This window comes from Cardiocondyla obscurior, linkage group LG16 (genome assembly GCF_019399895.1).
Source record: "Cardiocondyla obscurior isolate alpha-2009 linkage group LG16, Cobs3.1, whole genome shotgun sequence".
Classification (NCBI taxonomy): domain Eukaryota; kingdom Metazoa; phylum Arthropoda; class Insecta; order Hymenoptera; family Formicidae; genus Cardiocondyla; species Cardiocondyla obscurior.
In genome coordinates, this window is record NC_091879.1 from 4,998,302 (window position 1) to 5,007,503 (window position 9,202).

Consider the following 9,202-nt stretch of genomic DNA (forward strand, 5'->3'; position numbering starts at 1 on the left):
CAACAAATACCTACTTTTGGAGGCGCTGATGATGAAAACGTCTTGGCGTGGGTCGAACGCGTCGACCAGATAGCGCAAATTCATCGGGTTGCGCCGGGAGCAGTTTTGCTGGCGGCATCCAGCAAATTCGTCAGGGAAGCGAAAACCTGGTACGAATTCCAGACGGGCCTAGTACTGCAATCGTGGCAGGCGCTGAAGGAGGCCTTGGTGCGCATCTTTGAGAACCGCACGCCGTTCTATCAACAAATGCAAAAGATTGAAGCTCGCCGGTGGAACTATGCGCGAGAAACTTTCCACGCGTACGCGATAAATAAGCTCGCGTTAATTAAAAGACTAAATTTACCTGTGCGCGATTCAATTAATTTGCTAGTGGGCGGAATAGGAAAGGCGTCCCTCCGGGCGACGGCCGCCACGATCAAAGTAGAGACGGTAGAGGAGTTCTTGGAAGAGATGCGTAGAATCACGGCCGCGTCGAGTGAAGCACCTAAAAGACAATCGTATACTAATAAAAACTTGTTTAAATCTAAGGATTCCGGTTCGAGGGCCGAGAGTGAACGTACCGAACGGCCTCGGTACGAGAAAGCGGAGAGGCCGAGTATTCCAGCCAGGAATCCGGATATTCGATGTTTCCATTGCAAGGCGCCGGGACACGGGAGGCCGGAGTGCCCAGCATTGCAGCTCAGGGACAGCGGCACCGAGCAGAGGAATGCAGCCCGCGTCGCAGCCGTAGAAGAGGATCTACCTGAAACACCAGAGAATGAAGTTATTGCGGCGGTTGCGGAAAGCGGCGTTAGTTTAAGCGTAAGCGAGCGGCCAGTTAAAATAATTAAGTTGTATAAAAATAATTGTAATTTACGGGCATTGGTAGACACGGGCAGCCCGGTATCTTTTATTCGGGAGAACGTTTGGGGCGAGTTTTGTAATGGCTCAAAACCCGATGCGTCGGAAAGCCAGTTTCAAGCGCTTAACGCTACGCCCATTAAAACCTACGGAAAAATAAAAACTCTCATTATATTGGAACAATGGCCCAATTTAGAATTTCAATTTGAACCTTATATACTGGAAAATAACAAGTTTAAGCTAGACATGCTAATAGAAGACTGTCTGTCCTCCCTAGGAAACAAAAAGATTTACACGGTGTTAGATATGAAAGACGGCTTTCATCAGATTAAAGTAAACCCGGCAGATACAAAGTATTTTGCGTTCGCGACTCCCGACGGGCAGTACGAGTTCAAACGCTTACCTTTTGGTTTTTGCGAGAGTCCGGTGGAATTTCAAAAGCGCCTAGTTCACGTGCTGCAACCGTTAATCCGTCAGGATAAAGCCAGCGTTTATATCGATGACATTATGATCGCCTCGAAATCTGTGGAGGAGAATTTGGAGTCACTTAAAGAGGCCTTAACATTATTAAAAAAGTATCGTTTTGAATTAAATTTAAAGAAATGTCAGTTTCTAAAGAAAAAGGTACAGTACCTTGGATACATACTAAATGAGAAAGGCATGACTCTAAGTCCTCGGCATACGGAAGCCATCGACAGATTTCCTAGGCCTAGTTCTGTGCACGAGGTCCAGAGGTTCTTGGGTCTGGCCAGTTACTTCAGGAAGTTTATCCAGAACTTCGCTATAAAGGCCAAGCCTCTTTATAATCTACTAAAAAAGAATTCAGAATTCAAGTTTGACCAATCTTGTAGTCAAGCTCTTGAAACACTCAAAAGAAAACTAAAATCGTACCCTGTGTTGAGGATCTATGATCCAGAGTTGGAAACCCAGTTACACACTGATGCCAGTGGCCAAGGGCTTGCTGCAGTCCTCGTGCAGCGACAGCCGGGCCAAGGGTGGGCTCCCATTGCCTATTTTAGTCAGGCAACGAATCAATCTGAAAACAAGTATCATAGTTTTGAACTTGAAATGCTAGCCGTGGTACGAGCAATGGAAAGGTTTCACATATATTTATATGGGCTCAATTTTACCGTAGTTACAGATTGCAACGCACTAATGCACGCAGTAACTAAAGCAAATTTAAACCCTCGTATAGCCAGATGGACTCTCGCTCTACAGAACTATAAATTTAAACTGACTCACCGTCCAGGTCGACAGATGACGCATGTCGATGCCCTCAGCAGGCAGGTGGCTTTAGTAGATGCCTTGCCTCTGGAGGCAGAATTAATTTTTAGGCAGCTTCAGGATCCGAACATTCAGGAGCTTGCCCAGAATCTAGAAAAAGCAGAAAGCGATAAATTTAAGTTAATCGAAGGATTAGTGTATAAGACAGGCGAGGATAGGGCGAGATTTTACGTACCAGAAGCGATGGTGAACCCCGTATGTCGAATTTACCATGATGAGATGGCCCACTGCGGTTTTGACAAGACGCTAGAAGGCATAAAAAACACGTATTGGTTTCCTAACATGAGGAAGCAAGTTTTTAGATATTTAGATAATTGCATTGTTTGTTTAACTGCCAATGCTTCAGGGCACGCAAGAGAAGGAGAATTGAATTTAGTCGAAGGGCCATACTCACCATTCGAAATTGTACATGTAGATCATTTCGGTCCCTTGCCTGAGTCAGGAGGATTTCGGCATATCCTCGTAGTAGTCGAGGCGTTCACCCGGTATACGTGGCTGATGACCACTCGTTCCACCACGGCCAAGGAAACTATTGCACAATTAAAATTATTATTCGACATATTCGGTACGCCTAAAGCTTTGGTTACAGATCGCGGAACAGTTTTTACTGCGAACGAGTTCGTAAACTTTACCGATAAACGCAGGATAGCGGTGCGTAGAGTAGCCGTAGCGTCGCCGTGGGCAAACGGCATTGTTGAGCGCGTGAACCGATTCATAAAGACGTCGTTGACGAAGGCGGCGGGCAGCGAGACGTCGTGGCACGAAAGCGTACCCTTGGTGCAGTACGTAATAAACAACACCAAGCACGCGTCGTTAAACGATACCCCGAGTAAACTTCTATTAGGGTATGATCAACGCAATCATGCCGACCGGGATATCAAGGAACTCGTTGACAGGCTAGCCGGCATTGATCGTCAAATCAGGGATGAGCGGGAAAAGGCGCGCGATTTGGCTGTCGAGGCCACTGAAAGAATCAGAGCGTACAACAAAGTTTACTACGACTCGTCGCACAAAAAACCCACATTGTACCGTGAGCAACAATTAGTACTTGTAAGGGACACTCAGAATCGTCCGGGTCAATCTCGGAAGCTAAAGTCTCATTATAAAAGTCCGTATGTAATTTCAAAAGTACTGAATAACGGGAGATACGTGGTGACAGAAGTGCCTGGTATGGAGCTCCACGGCAAAGTGTATAATACAATTCTGTCCGCCGATAAGCTCAAACCGTTTGAAAAAGTATAAAGGGCCTTAGAGCCATGGCATTTCTACATTGACGGGTAAAAGTCACTGTAATTAAGTCTCGATAAAGCCTAGATATAGGTGTGTATTAGTCGGCCTGCGAGGTATCGGCAGGAAAACCGTGCGATTTAATGATACTTTAATTTGCGAATCACACGCACATTATGTTAATTACTTTGATTATTTAGCGGGATTTTTATTTTTGTATACGCGGTATTGCACGCGTTGGCCATTGTAGGCCATTTACCAATTATTTCTTCTCCAAATTAATTGTTAACCTGCGTTATATATATATATATATATATATATATATATATATATATATATATATATCTACTTTCTTGTATGTGGACTTCATAGTAATGGGCGAGCATTTGTTAAGTTAATTAAGCGAGACGGCGTTAAGCGACGCAAACGACAAGCGAGTCGAAGGTGTAGGTGTGAGAGCACCGCGAACCGAAATTTTGGCAAAGTGTTAAACTAGCAATAAGGGCGAGCCAGCGGGCGTTAATTATATTAATCAAAAAAGACTTACCTGTATTACAGCCACATTATAGCACGCGCCATATGGCTGTCCGACTTCCCGGCGGCCATATCACTTGCGAATCGCCGTGCAGTCAGGCTGGCCGAGCTGTAAGGGTTAGGTCGCTAGGCGACTAGATTTCAGTTGGCCGCCTGCGAGTTTCACGTATAGAGGTGACAAGCCCGATTAGTTCACGTAAGTGAACACATGAGAGCAGCACGAGTCCTTCTTAAAATGTAACGTCTGCTAACCGAGCGCAACGCTCGTCTCGAGGAGTCGGCAAGTTACAGCGGTCGAGGTAGGATCGGAGAACAGGCCCAATAAAGAAGCTAAGAATACATTATATAGTGAATTTATTGCTACTTTTTGCCGCCGGCTACAGTAGGGACAGTAAGCGAAAATTTGTCAGCCGCGCAGTTTCGCTTGCGCATCTCGAGCGGCCATGTTTTTGGGCGCTCTAATAGCGTTGACTGTAAATTAATTTAAAATTGCTTTAATTTTAATATAGTTTAATGAAGTATTTGTTATGTTTTGAAAGGTTTAATAACTCTGAAATCATAATAAAACAAAAGAAAAAAAATATATTTATTTAATAAACGCAGTTGACATGAGATGTAACTGTGAGGCGGACCAAGATTCTAGTAATTGATGGTCCCTAAAGCTCGGTGTACATACACGATGCAAGAAATTGAACAAAGTTTTAACATCAAGCTCAACACAAGCTTAAAAAGTAGTGTACATACACTAGCTTTATAAGCTAGTATTGGGCTTACAAGGGGAGGCTACGCTCAACGGAACACCAATTTTCTTCAAACTTGCAGGGTTTGAAGATTGGTGTTCCTAGAGATACTTGGTAGAGCCATTACTACTCAAGAGAGAAAAGTTAGTTTAAATATTTCGTATGTCTATAAAGAACAGTAACACTTACTTTCGAAGCAGCGTGGTAAGCGGGCGGCGTCTAGTAAGCGCGGAATCACTGGTTCGACCCGTATTTTTTTTTTTTTAATTTTCAGATTTTGGTATAAAATTTAACAATTATTATCTTATTATTATCTATAAAGTTATTTATTTTAGTAATCATATATACATAAAAACAATAATTATTATTGGGTGGTATTTGTCATAAAAACATTCGAAACAAAAATTTTTGTTTCGAATGTTTTTATGACAAATACCACCCAGGGATATGCGATGTTAAGAATTAATAATATTGTTTTTATGTATATATGATTACTAAAATAAATAACTTTGTAAAAAAATATAATCTTGCGTTATTTTTATTTCTTCTTTTTATATAATAATGTAATAATAAAATAAGATAATAATAAGATAATAATTGTTAAATTTTATACCAAAATGTGAAAATTAAAAAAAAAAAAAAAAAAATACATAACGGGAATCGAACCAGTGATTCCGCGCTTACTAGACCTGCGCCGCCCGCTCTGGACTACCACGCTACTTCGAAAGTAAGTGTTACTGTTCTGTACTTATAGACATACGAAATATTTAAACTAACTTTTCTCTCTTATTTTTGAGTAGTGCGTCGAATGGCTTTACCAAGTATCTCTAGGAACACCAATCTTCAAACCCTGCAAGGTTGAAGAAAATCGGTGTTCCGTTGAGCGTGGCCTCCCCTTGTTAGTGCTGTAACTTTGTTTAATTTCTTATTATCTTCGCAAAGCGAAGATAATAAAGAGCTGATGAGCAACTTATACGCGTAACATAATACTATCTCATTTGCAAATATATACATCTTATACTGCGTCCTGCTGAAGCATTAATCGTTAACAAAGAATACATTTCAGTATTCAGTTTGTGATTTGTAACTCGTGCAGTGGTGTTCTCTAAATAGATTGTAAGAGTGAGTTTATTACAAAAATCAGTGACAAAAGAATTCATCGTAAGTGTGCTGCAAAAGCTTGTTGCAATAATGATTGCAACAAAAATATAACTTTTTTTCGTTTTCCACAAGATAAAGACAGGTAAATAATTATACTTTCAATTTTTATTTATACTTTTTCTCATTGTCTTACATTTTTTTGAACAGCGATGCGCAACTAAATTTTTTGACGGACCAAATGTAAAATTTCAAGTTACGTTATTTATAACAAAAGCAAGAACGTCATTTAGACATGTAATTAATTAATTTATTCATTTTGTAGAGCGATACTTTGGGCTAAAGCAGTGGATCGATATGATTTAATAGTGAATGCTGAGAAACTATATAATTTTCATCAATTGTGCATTGCTCATTTTGAAGAAAAATATTTCCTCAATGATTTGAAAAATAGATTAATGCCAAATGCAGTTCCAAGCATATCCTTAACTAAGTCGTCGACTGCACATATTGAAGAAATTGAAGAAAATGAAATTGGTATATATTCAATTAAAATATATTTCTGTATGAAATAGTTTTTGAGATTGCGATTTTGAGAAACAATTTTGTGTACGAAAAAATCAAAACGCGTTATGCCACGCTGTTTAAAAACATCAACGCCGGACAGATGCGAAGTCGTATAAGACAAATAATAATGCAGACAATAATTAACAATGTTAGTTATAAGAAAATAATGCAACTGAAAAACCTGGCGGAACACCAAGGTATGCCGTAAGCAAAATTAAAACTAAAAACTTAAAGTTTGAAAAAAAAACATAAAAAAAATATTTAAAAAAATAAAAAAGTATAAAAAAAATTAAAAAAAACAAAAAACAAAAAAAAAACAAAAAAAAAATTTTTTTTTTAAAAAGATAGATCCTCGTCGACGGCCGCTACCTTGACGTGGTGACGGGGTTTAAAGATATTTTCTTGCGTTTAAGCGTGAAAAATGTCTGAACCAAAAGCGGCCAATTTATAGAAATAGCAAATTTCTAAGATTAGCAATGGAAAAGATTAGGTTAGGTTAGATTAGATTAATTCCACAATCTGTTAACAAAATAGCTTGATTAACATAATATTTTTTTTGTACTTATATTTTCCGAGATACAGCAATTATACATAAGTTGTGTAATTAAAAAAGTAAAAGTATTTTTACAAAACATATAATTTAATAAAAAACCTTTAAAATCACAAAAAATAATAAATATATTAATAAAGTTGTATATACAACTAAAAAAGGCATTATATTAGTTGTATAAAAAAAATTGGTTTATTACTTAATTATGGTCATTGTTATAAACAAATAGAAAGTTTCGCAATATTTTAAAAATCTGTTCGGTGCATCTTTTTGCATTTTAAAAACTACATCAAATTCATATATTATACTTTTCTGTACTTTTAGTAGTTTCCAAGATACAGCAATTTTTTAAAATTTTGGTGATTTAAAGAATACGCATACCTCTACTGCACAAAAAAATTAATAAAAAACGTGTAAAATCAAAACATATGTAAAATGTGTTAATAGGGTAATATAGAGAATTAAAAAAAGCATCAAATTTGTTCTATAAAAAAAAAATGGTTTATTATTTAATTGTGGTAATTGTTATAAACAAATGGAATATTATGCAATATTTTAAAAATCTGTTTCGTGTATCTTTCTGCATTGGAAAAATTACACAAATTTTGTATATTACATTTTTTTTTTATTTTTTATAGTTTTTGAGATACAGCAAATTTTATAATTGTCAAGGTGTTCAAGCGCGGGGCGCAAATATTATTTGTTGCAGGAGAGTATATTGCAAAAAAACAATTACGAAGTCTAAGGTAAGTCAAAATATATCAATAAAATTCGCGGGAAAGCATTCTTTGCGTTTTTCCGAAAAATTCAAGTACCATAAAGGACCATGTTTTTCATGGTACTTGAGTAAAATTGTTTTTTTTTTTAATTAAAATTAAATGTTTTATGAATAGAGAATACTTTTGAACGTGTTTCAGTGTACAAACAATTTTTTTTTTTTTTTTTTTTCTAACTTATAAAATTTTTATTCTTTCAGAAAATGTCAGATAGCGAGCACACCAGTCATAGTACAGAAAGTAGGAGGTCTTACTATTGGGATCGGCATCAAGATGAGCTTGAAAATTCTAATCTGTCTAATAGTATTACATTGTCATTTGCGGGAAATGTAACATTAGATGATATTGCAGAAAACACAACGAGAACAATGACTCCAGATAAGTAATAATTTTTTTTTTTTTTTTTTTTTTTTTTTTTTCTATAATCTTTTTTATTTCAGAATCTGTTGTATCCTATTCCGAGCTCTGTGAACGCACAGAATTTTTTTCCTGGGAAGTGCAACTAATAAATCGATACTTAACGATGGCTGGAGGAGAAGGAATGGAAGCTGTAGAAGCACTAAAACGTTATTGGACATTTCATCCCATTCCCCAATATATACTTGCAAGAAGTACAAATAATGAAAAATTAACTGGTGAAGTACATAATAATCAGACGGATCCGCAGCCCGGATCTTCAGGAATTAATACATTCTTTTCCACAGAAGAAATTTTCCGTGGAAGAAAATGTACAACATCGTGTAAAAGAAAACGCAAAGATTCAACAACGGAGGAAGAAGAATTTTTAAGTCCGGATTCTTCTTTCAAATAATAATAGTAAGTATAACATTAATTTTAATTTAAATTGTCATTATTAATAATTCTTTTATTTTCAGGTACAACGTAACATGAAAAACAAATCATTCATTTATTTTATTTTGATATTGTAACGCTTTATTATATTCAATAAACTTTTCATTGTGTACATTGTTTGTTTTATTTTAAACCAAAAATTTTTTAATTAGTTATAAGTTAACAAACGGACAAATCGACAAATACCTAACTTTTTTTTTTTTTTTTTTTTTTTTTTATAATTTTAATTCACTATTAGTCGGTAAAACAGAAATCTACCTTACCATCAGTCGGTTAGATTAGATTAGGTTAGGTTAGGTTGGGGGTCGGCCGGTGTGCCTCGTGGCGGTCGGACGTTTCTCGAGAGTGCTCCGCTAAAAGATTGAAAATTATGGACTATATGGACTCCAAAAGCTGTAGACATGGTAAATTGCGATTCTCTTAACGCCACAGAGATTATTTGTTGAAGACGGCAAAATTTTTAACAATTTTGACAAACTCAAGTATGATATATATATTTATTAAAATTCATGTAAGTGGTTGTCTCTGGTTGAATATTATGGATGAATCGAGTGTATGAAGTGATTATTTAATGAATTGTGTTCTTTTTTCAAGTTTTTTCAGAGATTTCGGCTATATTTTTACTAATTCATGATCACGAAGACAGGTTATGTATGACACGTGCTGAGTTTGCGCGGGAATGTTCATGCACCGAGTTACGCTTTACTGAAGGTTTTCCGATTATTGAATTCATT

At 36.8% G+C, this 9,202-nt stretch overlaps 1 long non-coding RNA gene across 1 annotated transcript; it reads right to left on the reverse strand.

Moving 5' to 3' along the window:
* Positions 1 to 1,730: 1,730 nt before the first annotated feature.
* LOC139108924 (uncharacterized) lies at positions 1,731 to 3,420 on the reverse strand. The gene is made up of 4 exons (XR_011546746.1): positions 2,519 to 3,420; positions 2,300 to 2,370; positions 2,083 to 2,214; positions 1,731 to 1,876 (listed from the first exon to the last, which is right to left on the reverse strand). It is a non-coding gene; the product is annotated as an uncharacterized lncRNA (long non-coding RNA).
* Between the last annotated feature and the right edge of the window lie 5,782 nt (positions 3,421 to 9,202).